Consider the following 21,090-nt stretch of genomic DNA (forward strand, 5'->3'; position numbering starts at 1 on the left):
TGCATGCGTGTGAACGAGGGCAATATGCAGCACTGAACTGCAAACGAACTAATGCCTTCTTGATGGGTTTTCTAAGTATCTTTGCAGTTGGGTGAGAAGTAAAGGCGGCACAGTGCACCAGCAGAAAGAGAAAGGTTTAACATAATATCGAAAAAAATACAACTTCAACAAGCATACCTACATGCACACATCCATACACACACGTTGTATTTATTAGCAGTTTTATAGAGCTACTTTCATGGATTTGGTTCACAATTGGTGCTAATCACTTTTCGGCCGCCTCACTAAAAAGTTATGAGCAATATTAATGGCAAAAATAAATTTTCTATTGTAATACAATCACACATCAGCAAGCGCATGTAACAGTGCATAAAAGAACATAAAATGAAGTGAATACCTTGGGTGAAAGAACGGCTGAAACCATTAAATCCAGCAACCAAACCGGAAAATTACATTAGAAAGCCGATACAAAAATATGCCCACATACATGCACATGTATACATACATACGCGTACATATTTACGTACATTTGTGCTTTTGTATATGCATGCCAACCTGCGATTCTCGGTGATTTTATCGCCAAATTACAAAACTGCGGAATTTATTTATAAGTCATTTCTCAAATTAGTTTCCTTTGAATTATGGTAATGCGGCTTTTAATTTTTGTTATTGTAAATTTCAATTAAATTCAACATAAAGCGACTTCTCTTCTCAAGCGTCGGATGGTTGGCTCATCGTTTCTCTGCCCCTAGCATGAAACTCGACGCTTACAACCACAATGGCAATATTAAAAATACATGGAGCAACAAGAACAATAACCGCAAAAGCAATTGCAGTTAGATTCCGCCTAAGGCCGCCTCGCGTTTGGCTTATCTTAACAACATCAAATTAAGACCTCTGGTCACAATTACTGATTGCAGCAGCCAACACTGTTGATCATCAGCAACAAGAACAACAACGGCAGTGAACAGCAGTAGTTGCTGCAAAAAATTGGCAAGCAACATAGAAACAATCACACACTTATCTATACACATACATACATATCTATATAGACACAAACACACAGTTGGCAAAGCAATGGTACAGCAGAAGAAATAAAGGCTACAATGAAGCTGGTTCTTAAATTGCTGGAGGAATATAGAAGTAGAAGTATGTACATATGCACGTTGGTAATGGAAACAATAGAGAAAAGAGGCGTCTAGGCAGCACGGAATAGTTGTCGTTCCAGTCGACACGGCTGGCGAACGTTGACTACCATCATTTGCAATTACTAAGCGTCATTAATCAGGGCCAAAAGACTTTTAGCTCGAAGTAGAACCAGCGGTGTTAGCAATAGCAAAAACAACTATGGTGAAAGATTGATAAAGAAGTCGACAATGCAAAAGAATTCTACATAAATAATTGCGGCAAGATTGTTGCATAACCACCATCTGCTGCTTTTGCTACTTTGGCACTCAGTGGCGCGCCACAGCAACAAAAGAAGTGCGCTTCCCAACAACCCTCTTACACACTGAGCCAAGCGTCACCGTACATTGCCGTGATGGAATGGCCAGTGGCCAATGGAAGTGGTCTCTTGGCTTGGAGAAGCTCCCCGGTGGACCGACGGACAACCAACAACGGATTCAGCGAATCGGCGAAACAGCAAACTGATTGTTTTCCTATGAGGCACGGTAGCCGAATTTGTGTAATCCAGCAGAAACAAATTTGCAAAGAGTTTGCTTAAGAGCTTAACAATATTGTAAGTTGGAATGATCCCGGGGTGAGAGTTTCAGGGACTACTAAAATTGCAAAAGACGCAGTCTTATTACAAGATGCCTACTATAGAGAAAGGTAAAGGTCTAGCTCGATCTGGTACCACTAAGGACCAATATGTCTATGTGATTGGTGTTAGATCTATGCGAGGGGCTGTTCCAAACTAAAGTGTAGTGATTGCATATCATAAATTTTACACCAATTATCGTAAATTTAACGCAGTTTATTGAAGAGTAAAAATTGAAACGGAATCTCTTACGAAGGAAAGAAGTATTAATCATAAAATAGGTAAATCCACAATTAAAAAAGAGCTCCGCGTTTTGTTCAACATTAACCCACGATAACTCCAACTTTCATCGGCAATCTAAGCCAAATCATCATAAACAACAACACAGATAGCAGCGAAACAAACAACCAAAGAGGCTCGAGGGTGCGGCGTCATCATAGTGGGAGCACACAGTACTTGTGAACAAATCGCACCAAGGCGCCCGAGTTCAACGAACTCAAAACCAAAACAACAATAATAATTGTGGTGACGTTTGAAACACAACAATGAAATGGCAAAGTCTGCGCCTTTGTTGAAAACATCGCTTCAACTTTTGCTACGACCCGTTCGCAATACGTACATTCACGTGTAATAGTATGCGTGAGTGTATAGCGTGCGTCCTTCAGTAGCGCCAAACCACTTTGACAGGTTCGCTTACAATTTATGGCACTCTTAGCTTGTGTTGCAAGTATTGTAATAGCTACTACACACCACTACGTTTCCTGCATGCGTTCCAATTATCTACCTTTAAGTGACCTTGACAAGGGCAGCTATCTTTAACTTGTTGCTTTGCTAGCGCCAGCTTGGCGTAGAATTTATCAGATATTTACTTCTGTGCGAGAAATATTTTTACAACTTTATGGGAAATGCGGGCGCAACAAAAGCAATAAACTACTTATATATGCAGCACAGCGGGAAAAAAGTAAAAAAACAACTATTAAATGTGAATTAAAACACCTCGAATGTTGGCGGCTGATCACCGGCGACTTGCTCGGCTGCGTGCAACTGTTGAGCAAAATGCACAAAATGAGTCGAAGCGACTGTGTGCTAGCTGTTTAATCAAATGTGTGTGTACGGAGGTACGTGTGTGAGTGGGCCTCTAAGCGCGTGTACAGTTTTGCCACGGGGATTGTTGGGGTCGGCGGCAGGCATTGCGCAGTAGTGGCTCATTAGGCGGGCATTTATTGTAATTTTTTGTTGCTAAGACTGCATATCTTTATTTTTGATTTTAGAAACCCTTTGTTGAGGGCCATAGCTAGATGATGATGAACGCAATATCTTACCATTTACAGCAGCAATAAACTTAAGTCCGTGGAGTATGCCGCAGCGCAATTTAACCATTCAGCGGGCAGAGCGCATTCGCGCGTTGTATGCTTTTTCCCTTTGCCCACTTTTCGCATGTTGTTTATTCTATGTACATCAATAGGCGCACCTGCATTTGCAATGCTACTGTGAAATGTTGTATGTTGCAACACTTTGTATTGGAAGTAAAGCAACAGACAGCCCTGGGCAAATCACGTTAATTATGCAGCGTGTCGCTCATGCTATTGTATAGCAGAAGTAGCGCCGTTTCCAATGCAACTTGCTACTCGAATTTTATTGAAGTGTGATTTATTAAGTGCCACAAACGCAGTTTTACCATTTGCTTTAAAGTTGAGAGTTGTTCAAAGTCTATAAAATTATGTTGTTTTAACATATTTTTATAGGGAATCTATTAAATGTAACTAATGTAAACAAATTTTACATTTGTACATACCACATTTTGGAATATTCGAATGCAAAGTCGAACCAGTGCAAAAGTTCCGTTTTAAACATTTCTGTTGCATGTTTTGTTTTGATTAATGATCTTGATGAGATATATTATGCCGTGACATTTGCTTTTTTAAATCTCGGTTTATATGTAAAGAATGTAAGAAAAATGTAAAAGGAACGATGCGATTGCCAATTACGGTAAATTTTTTCTTTGATTTACCGTATAACTCGATGTCGCGTGAATTTTATATTTTACTCAAGCAGGGGAATTTTTAAAAAAGAAAGAACAGAGATTACTTTTGCCTTGAAGGGCTTCTCAACAACTAATTTATTATTTGTTCAATTATTACATTCAGACTTAAGCTAATGTACATATGTATTTGCTTATTTAGCTTATTTAGCATTTAATTTTACAAAATTATTGTCAATATCTTATTCAGCATTTCCTTTCCCACACTTTTTCAAGTAAGTCAGACTGTTGCAAAACAGGAAATGCGTTTCCAATTACTTTTACTTATTGTTTATTATTTTAGTTACAAATTCGTCAATTTCGTCTGTTTTAAAATGTGAATTTGTCTTTGGAATTGAATATGTAACTTCTCCCCCCTTTAGATTAGAATTCTCCTGAATTCTTTTATTTAGATTTATTTTAATGTATTTTAGTTTTGTTCTCCAAATGACAATTATCAATATTATTGTTAAAATTAGAAAGAAATTACACCCGTGTATGATTTTGTTATGAATTTTCAAATTAGATATATTTTTGAAATTTATTTTATTCTCTTCATCTATTTGTTCGAATGTAAGTTTTTCTGTAAAATTCTTTATATTGTCATATTGCAATCTCATAATATTTCCTTCGAATCTTTCAATCCAATTAGAGTAATAATAATCATTAATTTTTATTGAACAATTGTTAAATTGGATTGCGTAATTTCCGTTCAAAACAGTGTCATTTATGTCACATGTGTTATTTACAAATAAATTGAATGCATTTTTAACTAGGACTGTTTTTTCGCCTAGTGCTATAATTTCTAATTCTTTACTTGATATTAATTTACAATTTTTTGTTATTATACAATGAGTGCTGGGTTTTAGTTGTCTGAAATGTTTATTTTCTTCAAAATTCATAATTTTATCTTTATAAGTAAAAACTTCCTCTATTTCTGCTTCTATTTCTTTTTTATTCTTATTTGGTAGTGGTACAATTTTTCTTATTTTTATTTGTATGAATGATTTTGGAATTTTAATGCTTAATATTAAATAGGCATTATTAAAAGTTGCTATTCCTAGTTTTAAATATTTTAATTTATTGAAATCAATGTTATAATTGGTAATTTCCTGATTTGTTAGAATATTTGGGTGAACTAGACCATATTTGGTTGCGACTACATTGTCTTGGATTTGTTCTATTTTACTTTTTATTAACTGAATTTTTGTCATCTGTTGTAAGTACATATCGTCCCCTTAGTATTAAAATAGCCTATAAATTTTTTGATGTTTTGAGAAAATGAATTTCAAACTTTTTGTCGAAAGTAGCTCTCACTCAAATCTCGTTATGTCTGTAAATATTTATTATTTTTTGACTGACGTTTTGATCCACTTTGTGGAACTAGAATTTGACAAAATTTTGACCACATATAAAATCGACGATGGAGAATCCAAAAATTCAAAAAAAAAATAATAGCCTATGAGCACATAGGCTATTGTTATACTAAGAGGACGATATGTTGTTGATTTTCTTCGTCTATGAATTTATTTATACTGTTAAGCCCTTTTTCAATTTCTTTCCTATCATCTTGTACAATATTTCTTATTTGTTTCATGGCCAAATTAAAATGTTCATTTATGTGTATTTGTTGATTCAACATTTCGCCCGTTTGTGTTAAATGTTTTTGAATTGTCTGTCTGTCGTCATCGTCCATTGTGCCAAATGTCCATTTTGCTACAGTACCTATTGCGTTTACAAGTCCTCTCTTATGTCTTTTTTCTATTGGTATTAATGTCATTAACTTATTTCTCGCTACTAATAATTCTGTTTGTAATACATTTTTGTTAATTGTCTTTACTTGTATAATATTTTCTGTCATTTCATTAATAATATCTTCTATTTGTTTAACGTCAATTATATGGAGTACTATATCTGTATCCTTAACTATTTCCTGAAGTCCTAACTGAATGTCCGTGAATCCTGTTTGGTCTTTTAACTCAATTGTGGTCAGTTCTCCTTTAATTATCTGTGTCGAGGTCATTATTAGTATGAGTATGGTCATTATCTGTAAATTTATATTGTCTTTTAATGTTGCATGGATGAATATTTTTTAACAGTCCTTTTTTATATTTAGGTTGTTCTTTGTGCCTAACTGCTTTGTAGTTCTTTATGAATCCCTCACGTCTTTTTTCTTTATAGTCCTCTCTTTTTAAATTAAGTTTATCAATTTTCTTTCTTTTGCATTCTTCTAAGTTTTGTTTAATTTTTCCTAGATCTAAACGTCCTTCCTGAACGTCTTTTGGTGCACATTTAATACTTGAATGATACCTTTCGTTATAATTTCTGATTGTTCGTTGAATTAATTGTTGGATAGGTAAACTTTTATTAGTTTGGTACAAAATCCAAAACTTTTCTGCCATCGTATTATGAAATTTTTCTATATCGGCATTTCCTGTATGGTTGTTGGGCTTAGATAAATGTAACTCGATTCCTTGTTCTGTTAGAAATTCCCTTATCCTTATTGTCTTAAATTCATTGTCTGCTATTATTTTATCTGGTTTTCCTATTTTAGTGATATGTTCTTCTAGTTTTTGTATTATAGTCATATGATTTCTGTCATTCAATGGATACGCTGCGCCAAATTTTGAAAATTTATCTATAGTCGTCAAAAAGGTAAATCCTTTGATTACGTATGTATCCATATGTATGATTTGGTTTTTATCTGAAGGAGTTTCTGTGTAATGAAATTTATTTTTAATCGGATGTCGTTCATACTTTACTTGTTGGCAAATGTCACATTGATTAATTACCACTTGGATGAGTTCCATGAGTTTTGGAAAATATATTATATTTTTGATTTTATTATAAGTTTCTTGTATGCCAGAGTGCATACTCTCTCTTACATGATACAGTGATATTTGTTTTACTGCTTCCACTTCAGTTTCAATGTCCTGTGCTCTCATGGTGCACTTAGTAAAATTAATCTGGCTATCGTTTGAATACATATCTATACGCTTCTCTTGTACTATATTATAGTTGTGTTCGGATAGTTCCGAAAATATCCCTATTTTCCCTTTTGAAATGTATCTTCTAAAAATGTCTCCCATTAGGTTAAAGTCACTTTCTGCAATAAAAATAATTCTTTCCCATGTACTTCCTTAAATTCTTCCGTTTTATTATTTGTTAATATTATTTGGGTTTAGTACTTATTCACAATTTCTTCTTTTATAAAAAAATGATCACCCAATTCTTCCTCGGCTGAATGCACTGTTGCCATTGTAACATCATCTTCTCTATTATTATTATTATTATTATTTATTTTTATTATTATTATTTATTGTTCGACTTTTACATTTCATTACATTTCATTTTTAATCATTAACATTAGAACGTACGACAGTGACACTAGGTCGTTTGTCGGAAGAAAAAAGAAAAAAACAAAATCTTACATTTTACATATGTTACTATGGTACTATGTATTGAATTCGCTTAAAATTAATTTTCTATATTCTATAGCACCAGTGATGAACTTAAATAAGTTATTATATCCAGAAGGGCCAACACCATTTAAAATGTCTATGATTTCATCTCGGTTTAAACTAAATTTTCCAAAAAATCTTTGACGAATTCTTTTAAGTATCGCGCATTTTCCTAAAAAATGTGTGATGTCTTCTAATTCATTTAAGTTACATAAAGTGCAGTTTAAATCCCTTTGGCTTCCCAAGTATATTAAATCACATCTGGCTTTCATAATCCACATAATTTTATAGATTCCAGTATTATCGTTTAAATAGCTTCTGGCGTTGTTATGGTCTAATTCCTTATATAATCGGGTGCTTTGGTGTGCCCTTTCCCATAAATTTCGAATATTCGAATCATGAAGAGTTTCTATTATTGAAATTATATTTCTATTCCACTCTCTTTTATTTGAAGTGCCCCAGTTACATGTTATATTTAACTTTTGTGCTAGATTACTAATTTCTTCAACCCAAAATATCTGTTTTTCTAAAATCTTTTTTGATAGTATATGAGGCAATCTATTATCATCATCTTCTATATTGTTAACTGAAAAAAAATTTAAAATATTGGTATTTTCTACCATGGTATTTTCACTCCCCGCTTTTTCTGAAATAGTGTCCTCACTATTTTCTAGTCTACTTAAAAAATCTGCCACTTTATTTTCTTTTCCTTTTAGGTATTCTATCTCAAATTGGTATTCACCTAATTTTAATAGCCATCGCTGGTGCCTGGGTGACATGTCTTTTCCTTTGTATTTGGAATGGAGATATTTAATTGGCTGGTGATCAGTAAGGATTTTAAATTTTTTACCATATATGTAAGGCCTAAAATAATTTACACTCCACATTATTGCTAGGAATTCTTTATCCGTTGCAGAATAGTTTTTCTCATGGTTATTTAATGTTCTTGAAGCGTAGCACACTGGGTGACCTTCTTGCGATAGTACTGCACCAATCGCATAGTTAGATGCATCCGTTGTCAATGTGAATTGTTTATTGAAATCGGGATAACGTAAAATAGGATGTGTACTTATTAATGTTTTTAACTTTTCGAAAGCTTCAATGTATGTTGGGTCTTTTACATTAATTTTTGCGCCTTTCTTTAGGTATTTTGTTATCGGTTGGGCTACTTTCGCATAATCTTTTATGAATTTGCGATAATAACCTGTTATTCCCAAAAAACTTTTTATCTGCTTTTCGGTTTTGGGTAATTCTAAATTTTGGATAATTGTAATTTTATTTGGGTTTGGTTTCATGCCATCCTTTGTTAAAATGTGCCCTAAAAATTCTGTTTCTTTTTTAAGAAAATTGCATTTGTCAACTTGTATCTTCAAATTTTTACTTTCGAGAATTTCGAAAATGTCTCTTATTGCTTTAATATGCTCAGTTAAAGAAGTACTAAAGATTAGTATATCATCTAAGTATACTACACAGGTTTTGTTAATATGATCTCTCAAGATTTCATTCATCAGCCGTTGGAATGTGGCTGGCGCATTTTTAAGACCAAATGGCATTCTCATAAATTCATATAGACCATGAGGAGTTACGAAGGCAGTTTTTTCTCTGTCTTCCTCCTTTACTAAAATCTGATGATAGCCTTTCGCTAAGTCTAATGTCGTAAAATATTGCGCTCTACCTAATTTGTCTAGAATTGAGTCTATATTGGGTAAAGAATATTTGTCGTCTAAGGTTATTTCATTAAGTTTTCTATAGTCGACAACTATTCTATATTTTTTTTCGCCTGAATTATCCGTTTTTTTGGGTACGACTATAAGTGGGCTTGCATATCTTGAATGGCTTTTTCTAATTATACCTTGTTCCTCCACTTCTCTGATCTGTTTCCGTACTTCTGCTTCGTGTTGAGGTGGGTATCTATATAGCTTTGAATAGATTTGCTGTTGGGTAATGGTTTTTATCTCATGCTGAACTTCTGTTGTATTAGTTAATAAATCGCCTTCTCTAAACAATAATTTGTTATATCGGTTTAGTAATTTTATAATTTCACTACGTTCTTAATTATTTAAATGATTTAATTGAAGCCTTTCGATTTTAGGATCACCGGTTTCAAGCATGTAAATTTGATTAAATTTATATGGGTTATTAATAAAATAAGATATTTTTCCATTTAGTGTTATTTGTCCTTTTTCTAAATTTATTTGGGCATTTAAAAAGTTTAATATATCGATACCTATAATGAAATCATAAGTTCTCCCTTTTAATGGGGTGATCTTGAAACGAATCCTGGCATTGTTAGGTAAATTAAATTGCTCCGGGCTTTTTGTGTGTACTTCATAATTTATTGTATCCTTATTTGTTAATGTACTAAATGTTATGGGATATTTTAATTTATATATATCAAAATCATTTATTTCCTTATTAATTAAACTAAAACTGGCACCTGTATCTATTAGTGCTACGTATTCTTTATTTACGATCTTTAATGTTATCTTTGGCAAGCATTCAGTGGCTGCCTCGTGAAAAAAATGGTATTATTAATTTCAGGTCCTTCTGGGCTTTGCCTACCTAAGTTTAAGCGATCTTGGCCAAACTTATGATTAGGGTGTCCTGCCACTCGAGGATTGTTATAACACCTTTCAATATTGTCCACTTCCATGGGTTCCGTGCGGTTTTGTCTAGGCGGTTGCCAGCGAACTTGGTTGGAATACGGCCTAGCGTGTCCCATTTGTGGCACACGTTGGAACTGTCTTGGGGTGTTATTATTTCTTGCGTCATTTTGGAATCTGTATCTTCCCGAATTATTTAAAGGATTATTAAAAGCGTTTTGCTCTTCGCGCCTATAAAAATCATTAGTCCACTTATTTCTTTCTTGAAATTGTCGGTTATTTCTTTCATCCCTATTTTGATTACTATATATCCTATTCTGATTATTATACGATGTTTTATTATGAAATTGTCCTTTATGTTTTTCTTCTTTTCCGAATCTCTTGTATTCGGGTCTTATGCACGTGTCTTCAAACCTTCTTTGATTCATTATAAACAAAATATCTTTTAATTGTCTTTATTCGTAAATTTTGTCGAGTAATGTCCCTTGGGTCATCTCTTTTATAGTATTCACTAACAAGCTGTCTATGTTTGTCAAGTCTATGCCAAGTTCACCATTATAATATACTATTAACTCGTCAGTTTTATACTCAATATTCTGAATTACAGTAATTAACTCACTTACCGTATTGACTCGTAAATTGGCAACTTGCTTGTAGATTTCATGAGGCTCTGTGTCTGGTTTATACCTCAATTTCAGTGTGTCTTTAATTAGTTTCCAATTGTCCGGTTCCGGGATGTTGATGATTGCGTTTTTAGCTTCTCCTTGGATTGTTTTGTAGTATATGGTTCTTACTGCTTCTTTTTTCTGTCCTTCATCTTCGAGCGTTGATATTAAATATTCTACGCTACTGAAGAATGAGTTTATTGTTATGTCTCCGTGTCCTGTGAATGCTGGAAGGTGGTTGATGTTCTTCAATATTCTGTTCAGTCTGTGTTGATCTTGTTGCTGTCTTTGTTGTAGATCTAGGTAGGCCAATCTTAGTTGCTCGAGTTGCTGCTCCCTTCGTGCGAGCTGCTCTACTAGATCTACCGGGGCCATTTCTTGCTGGGCCTGCTCCATCCTTCTCTTATCAAATTCCTTCTGCCTGGCTTGCCGAATTTTAGTACTTTTCTTGTGGCTTTTCACTTGATTATCGTTTAGTGGTTAGTACACGGATTTTCCTTTCCTGTGTATTCACGCACTATTGAATAACCCTATATTTTGTGGTGTCCACTGTTCTTTGTAATGAAGAATTGTTCACTGCACTTTATCTTTAGTGGTGTTCAATTTTCTTTTTATTGAATCAATGTTCACTGCACTTTATCTTTAGTGGTGTTCACTTTTTTTTTGTATTAAATAAATGTTCACTGCACTTTATCTTTTAAGTTATACGTATGTTAAGTTATACCCTGGAGGGTCCGGTCAACTCCTGAGTTGACTACGGATTCGCAGGATTAGATTTGGGTGTTATAAAAAATTTTTAGTTTATTCATTGCCCGAATTTCGTTTCACTGGATCCTTTTACTTCTTAAAGGATCCTACCGACTGCGCCAATTTTATATTTTACTCAAGCAGGGGAATTTTTAAAAAAGAAAGAACAGAGATTACTTTTGCCTTGAAGGGCTTCTCAACAACTAATTTATTATTTGTTCAATTATTACATTCAGACTTAAGCTAATGTACATATGTATTTGCTTATTTAGCTTATTTAGCATTTAATTTTACAAAATTATTGTCAATATCTTATTCAGCATTTCCTTTCCCACACTTTTTCAAGTAAGTCAGACTGTTGCAAAACAGGAAATGCGTTTCCAATTACTTTTACTTATTGTTTATTATTTTAGTTACAAATTCGTCAATTTCGTCTGTTTTAAAATGTGAATTTGTCTTTGGAATTGAATATGTAACTCGTGCGACATTGAAAAAGAACATTTGTTATCAGTGAGTCGAAGGTATTTGTACAATTTGCATCAAATATTTATTTGTAACAAATAGATATTTTTATTGCTAATTAAGGCCGGCGGGCCAATTAAAAGGTCAAAAAAATCGATTTTTTTTCCTGAAATCAATAGCTTAGATATTCAAGAACATGAGACAGAAATTTTCAGAGTTAAATTCCAAGTATTTGCAGAGCTACAGAGCCGAGCGTAGTGCGGCGTCGAGCAACCGTGCGCTTATTGTTGTAGTTTGAAGCGCGTTTTCTCGGCTTTTCATTTTCACGATTTTACCTAATTTATGTACACGATTGCAAAAAAACTAAACGAGCTATCCATTTCATTCAAAATGCGTTATCTTCAGTATTGTTTTCTCTTCTATGTGAACTAAAAAAAACATCCAAAAACTTTTTTTAAGCGACTTTTTTACCCAGTTGAAGAGTTTTTTTTTCCTTGAAAAACCACTTTTTTTTCTACCTTCCCCAAAAATTCGAATTTTACGTGTTTCTCCCAATTTTCTTAGTTCACATCGAAGATAATTACATCAAAATTAATAATCTTTTTTTTTTTTGTTTTCAGATGAAAATTGCAAGTTGTATCTTGTACAGAAGTTGGATACTTCAGTGGCAAGGCGCTCTGGGAATCTATTGATAACTCGGCTTACAATATATTGTTGGAGATTGTACAAATTTTTTTTTTTAGTTCAAATATGTATATATTAAACTATCCCCAAAACTTCATTTGGCTAATTGTTTTTTTTCTCATCCTACAACGCTTCGCGAAAACTACTGAATTTAGGACATCTAATTGGCCCGCCGGCCTTAAATAAACAAAACTTTGCTGGAAAATAATCAGCGCTTTGCTCCTTTTACTTATTTAAAGCTTGTAGCGTGCGACATCGTAAGTGTAAAATGTAAAGATTCAAAATAAATTTTCGTTCGAAAATATCTTTATTAGTATATGTAAATACAAAATATAAAATGTTTGAATGTAGATGAGTAAAAACGGCGGCGAGAAAAATAAGGCGAACTGTAAAAGGTGGAGAGAAAGGTTAAAGGATGATGAAACAAAATTACAAAACTATAAATTAAGAAACAAGGAAAGAATGCGGAAAGCTAGACAGACGTGGAGGCAAAGAAGATATAATTCAAGAAAAACGGAAATATAATCGCTTACGACATCGAGAGAGGCGCCAAAAACTCTTAGAAAATGGAATGTCATATGCACGTCAAAGCCAAAACGCATCTTATGAATGTAGACAAACCTTGGCGAAAGCTGTTAAAAAAGTGGAGAAAGCGATGCCAAAAGACATGCACAGAAGGCTAAAAGTTCTTGAAGTCCTGGTAAAAAAATATAAGCAGTTTGAAGAAAAGAAAAACGTTAACCAATCCAGCAGAACCGTGCCAGAAAGCCTATTAATGCCATCAATGCTTTTTATCAGAATGATAATATTAGTGTGCAAGCTTCGGGAAAGAAAGACACCATTATAATTGAAGGAATGGAATTTTTTTGCTAGTTCTCACGGAAAGGGAGCCGTTGATGGAGTTGGAACCGTCATTAAAAGAAAAGTGTGGCAAATAACAAAATCTAAAAACGTTGTTTTACCAGATGCACTATCGTTTTATCAATGTGCACAAAACAACACAAATGGAATTAAAATGTATTTTATGCCATCTGCTCAAATTTAAAATTTGTCTCTTCATTATAAGTTGGCCGAAAAAAGGAAGGAAGTGAAAAATATTCCAGGTATATCCCAGTTGCATTCGTTTTGTTGCGATGGCCAACAGTTAGAAGCAGCTAGGACTGCATATTCCATTAAAAGAACTTTATTTGACATTAGTAATACTATTCTCAGTTAAGTTAGTTTCCGTTCTTTGTTTTTACATAGTATATAAGATTAGTATACTTATTTTTGTTTTTCTTTATTGAAGATATTTTGTTAAGTTCATAATTTTGGTTGTGAAAATAAATATATTGAATATATTAAAAATCATTTATAATCATCTTTTGCATGCCTAATTACATAAAAAGTAAAAAAATAAACATAAAAAGTATGATGGAACAAAATGTCGCATGCGACATGTCGCGTGCGACAGTGATTAAAATTAAATAAAATATAAACTACTTAATATTTTTGCATAAAATAAAAAGCATTATTAAGATACATCAATGCATAACATTTAAAAATTAGTCGCATTAATATATTTCTTCAGGTTTCGCTGAAAAAAGTGTTTGATTTTTTTGCTTTGAAAGCGACTTCTGCTTTCGCCTTTTGTCAAAATAAAATAATGTTTTGGTAAATGTTTTTTTCACTTTGAATGCTTACGAATGTCGCATTCGACATTGGAGAAATGCCCATATCTTTTCCGCTCTACCTCCAACCACTCTAAAAATCCTTGTTACCAGACAATCGGGACACACCCTATTCCGTGCAACAAAATACTTAGCTAATTTGCCCAAACATTGGCAGCACTAAAAGTGAAATTTGATTGAGTTTTCATTTATATAAATTCATTCAGCCTCAACGAGCGACAGCTCACGAGCTGCTGAACCAAGCAGAAATCAATGAGCAATTAAAGCGTCGGCAGCGCATGGAAAGCTGCAGACGTGAGACACAAATGGTTTTTAGGTCAATTTTGCAGTGGAATAGCAGAAGAGAATTTAACAAAAGTTGTGGCAAATAAAAATATAAATAGAAACTGCAAATTACAAAAAAAAAAATAACTACAACACCTAAAGTATTAAATAGGAGGTCGCTTTCACATCAAAAAATGCACCCGATTTTATTACTTGTATTTGCATTAGACTTATTACTGATTAGCCGTTTGTGTGAGTGTATAACTATCTATACAGTGCCTCAACATGAAAGTGAAAATTATAAGCAATTTTCGCAAACGAATTGGAGATTTAACGTAATTCCAATACTTAACGATATCTTTGGCCGTAAAACTTTTACTTTCTTTACAGAAAAAATTAAAGAAAGAGCAGTTTTTTGTTTACTGCATACATAAAAATATAATATATGAATATAAGTAAAAGTATTGTGCCGTAATTCCTCTAAACTTATAGCAAATGAAACAGTAGACCTCGTACCGCGCTGGGATTCGCCACATTTATGTTTCATTAGCGCTTTTGCAGCCACATAAAGCGACTCATTATAAGCAAAGAGCAGCTTAGGAAATGTTCAAACAATCATATTACACATACACACGCATATACCTAGATTTATTTCTTTTTTTGTATGAATAGGAACCATTTCGCTCAGTTTCAAAGCATTTGTGTTGACATTTGGTGTGAAATTTGCAGTTTCTCGTGAAAGTGTAGGAAAACAAAAGTAAAAATGCCGCTTTGTCATTCAATTTTGGGTAATTTGTTGTGAGAACATACAAACAAAGATGTATGTACATATGTGTTTACATATTTACAGCCCAATAAAATTGTTTAAGACGTTTACGTTTATGAAGTGCAAAAAAGCTAGTTCGGGGCTCCGAGCAAGCATACAGTGGGCCTGACCTTTTTACGTTATCATGATTCACATGTTTACAGCTACAAAAGGAGTATTTTTGCTAAGCACTGCAATAACAGTTTGCACAATATAATGAGAAATGGAGAAATGCCATACTGACCCCAAAAATGGAGATGGGGGCCAACGAAACTGCTTCAACACAAGCCAAAGAACCAGAAATGTGTCACTGTTCCAAAATACATCTTAATTTATTTTTATTTTTACAATATCTTAATTTAGCTATTTTTATTTATTTGCTGTAATATTTTGAAAAATATGCCCTAAAATATAGAAATGCTCGAAGTGCCAGCTGCTAAGGCTGTCGAACTCTAAAAGCGTTAAAAGTAACACTTTACAAAATGTGGTGGAAAAGTTTATGCTGTTGTGTATTTTGAGGATGTCGTTGGTGCATCAAACCAAAGCTTTGCTAGGGGATGTGCATTCGAGGCTTTTTTAACAACTTTATTTATTAAAATTAGTAACTCTAAAACTAAAGTAAACTTAGTGAGTTAGGAGAGAAAACTCGAATGATACGTACAAAGTCTCTAAACTAGCTCTCAGCCATAAAATTTCAGTAGTATAATATTTATGGAATAACATTTTCGTAGCTACTGAAATAATATTTTTTTTTTTTTTTGATGCAGGGAAAAAGGGAACAAATGCGATGCATATTTGATTGATAAAAGCGTGGTTAAAAAATACAATAAAAAAGAAAATGATATAAATTATACGTTTTCGTGATTGTTTTTCAGCCAATAGTAACTTTTTTGGAGACGGTTTTCGCCACTGATTATCGATCACGAATAACGTAGACCTAAGTAGTATATATATAGTTCGAATAGTGCATATTGAAAGCTATGTTTGCCTAAACATAATTTCGGTAGCTTTACTTAAATTATTATTCTTCCCAACTTCTTATATGAAAGCTAACGGTTAGTTAAAATTTGATCTAACTTAAAAAACTCAAGAAACTACAAGTATTTGCAATTGGCGTGTACATCATTTGTTGGGTGTTTCGCCGAGCTCCTCTTCGAATTTGTGGTATGCGTCGTGAAGAGTCTTTCACAACACACAAATGGAGGGTCCTAAAATTTGATGCCTGCCTCCAAATGGCAGATGTTTTGTATGAGGAGCTTTTTAAGTAACTTATTTATAGATATTTATTAGGATTGAAATTTCTCTATTAGGTTTGCATTTGCTTTAAATCCTCTGGTAAATTTGTTGGATAAACTATAGCTCAAAAATGGAAAACATTTTATTTTATGCACACTTTTATGCCTCACTGAATTTCCATATATATTAGCAATATTCAATAGCCCGCCATTTATGGCATTCATAAGTACAATTTTTGCATAATAAAGCAATTTGTTTATGATTGTTGTGTTTTTTGCATATTTTACAATCTGCTTTTAATTATTTGCTCAAAATAATCGTGAATTGTGACAAATATTACTATATAAAAATTTTTGCATAAAACTAACGATGAAATCACTCGAACCTTTAACAACAAAAAAACTGTATAAAAATAATAAATAAAAAAATAATGTTTCGTATTTCGAAAAAATAAGCGAAGTTATTTTCCGGGTTGGGTTAACTGCAAAAGGTTGAATGGTTGGTTGGTTGGTTAGAGTGGTAATTCATCCAGAATCCAACTAGCGATTCCGCACCATTTTGTTGCCACATCCTCGTTACCAAATTGTTTACCAGTTATTTGCAGCAGGACTATATCCAGTCTGTGCAGTTTAGGAACCTTATTAGGTTGTTGACGTCTACGCCAGACAGTTGCTCGAGACCCTCGAACAGCGGTTTGCCCAGGGTTAACATTCTGTCCTTCCATAGGGCAGGGCATTCACAGAGGAAATGGAAGATTGTTTCTTTTTGTCCGGTTGAATAGTTGCGCGAAAAAATATATAAATGCAAATGAAAATACAATAAAATATTACGACTTTGACATAAAATGTAAAATAAATAAAAAAAATTATATTAGCAAAACTAATTTTAAGCGCTTGTTATAAAAGTTAGTTCAATCAAAATTTAACAACACCTTTGGCGAACAAACCACTTTTTCCCCCTACTGGTAGTTTTGTAAATATTCAAATATTTACGCAAAACTGTCGCTTTTGCTAACAAATTTGACTGCTAATTAAAAGCGCATGCCCGAAAATTTCACTTGCAAGTTAAACTTTATTTACTTCTCAACATTCCGCTGTTCATAACTTAGCAAGTTCAAAGAGTTACAGCTGGCCGCTTTTACAATCAAATTAAATTGCATATTTCGTCGAATTGAAATATTTTCCATAAAATTCATCAGCAGTTAAATACAAATGTTGTAGCAAAAACTTCAAAATAGTTAACAAATATGTATCTATGTCTTACATTCACAACCACAAAGGCGGAAGTATCCAGGTCCCCGAGATTCATGAAAAATTCAATTACATTCACTGCGGCTACGAATAATTTTCACAATTTTCTTGTGACACCGCACAACAGTCGAAATACTAATTAAATACAAATCATAACAGATTACCCAATATTTGACGCAGGCTGCGCTGGGTTGAGCGAGCATTGCAGCTGCTACTGTCACCACAAGACACGACCAGTTCGTGAAGACTTAACAAAATTAGGGCAAAATGCAAATACGAATATGCACCGCCGAACAGAGTGGAATGTATTGTGAAGCTCGGCCTCGTGGATGCGCGCGTTTTCAATTCGGGTGCATTGTAGGACCGCGCAATGAAATCGAATTAACGCTCAACCAGCTGAGACAGCAGCGAGCTCGCTGGACGTCACAGGTAAGTAAGCAGCTGAACGGGCGGCGTATACCACGAAATCAGCTACGCCATGACAAGTGTCTTACAATTCATTTTAATTTCATTGCGCTTTGCTTATTCGCTTCAAATTTTGATTCATATTCATGTTTTAACGCGGCCAAACTAGCAAAAGGAGGCGTGCGTTTTCATGTGTGCATACAAAGGTTTTAAGACATTTGCTTTGACTGTATGGTGTGTGTGCACATTTCACAAATGCGGTTAAGGAGTGAATCTCGTTATGCGGCCGTTGTCGATTTCGTCACACGGTAAAATATGACGGTTAGGTGAAATATTTCGCACGCATTGCAATTTACGAAACATCTGCAAGCGCAGTAGATTATAGAGCTGCTCTATCTAAATCTAAATCCAATTCGTGTGCTCCAATTCCGAGGAACTGGTGGCGTAAATATGTATATTTTTGCGCGCGTTACTAATTTATTTTTTTTTTGTTTTGATTGGACTTCAGACTAACCCCATTCATTCACTTTAAATAAATGTTTGGTTCCTTCTTACCTTTGTATAGCTTACATAATCACCGAAAAACATAACAAACAAAAATATTCAGGTTACTGTTAAATAAAATTCCATCAATAAACTTACTTGACGATGCTAATATTCTTCCCTTCTCTTCTTTTTTATAGATTTTTAAATTCTTGTTGTGTAAAAGGTAAGTTCAACAACAACATCGCTGCTCGCATAACTGCTAATTAGATACAACTACAAAAACACTTAAAGATGCCATAAAACACGTTATTACTCGTAAACCAGTTGCGATAAACGTCCAATCGGGCGATCGGCCAATCGACCATTCGTCCAATGTCCGCGTTGTGACAGTCCCGCTCATACAACGTACCGCCGCCTACCCGTCGCCGCTTCGAATTGGCTGGCTGTTTGATATTCGAGATTGGTGATTTAGATATGTGATCGCTCCTTTCTTGTTGCTTGCTTTGTTGTTGCCTCTCAACTATTTGTAATACACAATTCAATACATTCCCAACAACAAAAGCAACAGCCATAAGTATGCAGATAATATTGAAAAAGTGGGAGACCTAAAGGTATGCACATAGTAAACGTTCATATAATTCAAGATCGCTATTTCACGGGTCGGTAAAAAATTGCGTTGTAAGGCAAAAATTAAAATGGAGGAGTATCATGAAAAATAGCCAATTCTGGCGTTGAATTTTAAGTGTATTTTCGATTATACAACCAAATGGGAAACAGTTGTAAAATACTAATGTACTGATCCCGAGCGAGTAGAATATTTAATATTGACATAGCAGACAGAAGGAGTGTTAGCAGAAAGATCCGCCTTCAGTTGTTTGTTTTTAAAATGCAAACGTTCTTCTCAAATTTGGTTTACCCGCATTAAGTGTTGTTTGATGGATAGCTAATTTAGTAAGATTAATAATGAAATTTGAAAAATTGTCTAGAAAGCGCAAAACGCTTCTAATTAATTCAACGATGAAATGTGCGATATTTAAGTGTTTAAGAGCTCATTGTGTGGTGGAAATGTGGGCAAGGCTATGTTGGAGTTTTGGTCATACTAGCCAGCATTAAGGAAGTATTTATTATGCCTCAAAAAAATTTAAAAAACTCAAAATCGACTTTCTCTCTCTTTGTTTTGTTCTTATTTGGGGTCAGCCCACCTTGTCCTCTTGCGCCAGGTTCCTTGTCCTACGTCATCACATCATTAAGAGTTGCCCTTTGTGCTCCTTTGTATCGTATTTAGCCTCTAGGTATTGTTGGCTCAGTTATGTCCATGACGATGTGGTCTTTGTCACTTCGCCTTACGTGCCCGTACCATCTTAGCCTGCTTTCTGTAATTTTCTACAAGATTGGTTCAATTTTAATATCTTCTTGTACCTTGATGTTTTTCACTTTGTTCATGCGCGTTATTCTTGTTGTCCAGCGAAGCATTTTCACAACCTATTCTTCTGGTTGTGTTTAGTTTATGTCCGACCCAACATTCCGACCTGTACAGCACTACTGGCCTCACGCAGGTTTCGTACACATTTTCCTTATTTGTTAATGGCATTCTCCTGTCACTTTGACCACGCCGTAATAACTCTGTATGTGGCATCTTCATCTATGTTTCCATTTTCGTTCACGATTCGTCCTAGGTACTTGAAAGTTGTTGTTACTGTTATTGACTGCCCATTAATAAAGGGTTTTTCAATAAGGGCGGGTAGATGTTGAAATGGAATAAAATGGTGTTTGCTGTGTGGCACGTAGCGCCGTCCTGCCGGAACCACATGTCGTCTAGGTCCATATGGTTCAATATGGGTCATAAGAAATTGGAAGGACAACTACGTCTACCGAAAAATGGGCGCAATGCGCGCAACGTTTGCGTTAATGAACACTCATTTTGATATAAAGTTTTATCATTTGAACGTGCTGTTCAATCGTGTAACTTGCCATGATGATTTGGCATAAACAACTGAATAATAAACAAAAGATTTCACAGATGTCACCAAAACAAAATGGCTGCCACAGGGCGCCAAAATCGACCCGCGCCAATTGAAAAACCCTATATAAGGCGCCTCTCGATAGTCCATTTCCTCTTCATCCCATGTGCAAACATTAAAGAAGTATTATGCCTTAGAAAAATATAAAAAAACTAAAAATCAACTTTAAGAAATTAAATCGGTCACGCGTGTTTAAGATTTCGCCAGTTTCAAGTCTCCCTTGCCAGACTCCTCGGTCACAGTCCCAAATCCCGGTTATGAATTTCGGTTAGATGTGGCTCTTGCAACGTTACGCGAGCGCAAAATTTGTTGCCGGTTTTTTCGTTGCCACTGTTATCGCTGTTGTACTTTCTATCAGCGAACTTTTACAAGCGGTAACCTAAACAATTTCCAATAATAATAATAATAAATGAGTAAAAAACTTATAAGATTCGTTTGCTTCTACCTGCCGTTGTTGCATGCTGCATGCAACGTGCCAAACGTAACAACGGCTTAATGGCGGCTCTGGGTCAGACTGTGCGGAAAATACGCCGTTATAGCACAGCGAGCATT

The 21,090-nt window shown here is 34.4% G+C and overlaps 1 protein-coding gene across 1 annotated transcript in view; it reads left to right on the forward strand.

Annotated features, from left to right (window-relative positions):
* LOC128859355 (mucin-2) overlaps nt 1-21,090 on the forward strand; it is an 89,197-nt gene that overhangs the window by 14,186 nt on the left and 53,921 nt on the right. Inside the window, exon 3 of the mRNA XM_054096313.1 lies at nt 18,715-18,740. The gene's annotated coding sequence lies outside the window, so the exon portion shown is untranslated. The remainder of the gene's footprint in view (nt 1-18,714; nt 18,741-21,090) is intronic.

The sequence above is a fragment of the Anastrepha ludens genome, chromosome 3 (genome assembly GCF_028408465.1).
Source record: "Anastrepha ludens isolate Willacy chromosome 3, idAnaLude1.1, whole genome shotgun sequence".
Taxonomy (NCBI): domain Eukaryota; kingdom Metazoa; phylum Arthropoda; class Insecta; order Diptera; family Tephritidae; genus Anastrepha; species Anastrepha ludens.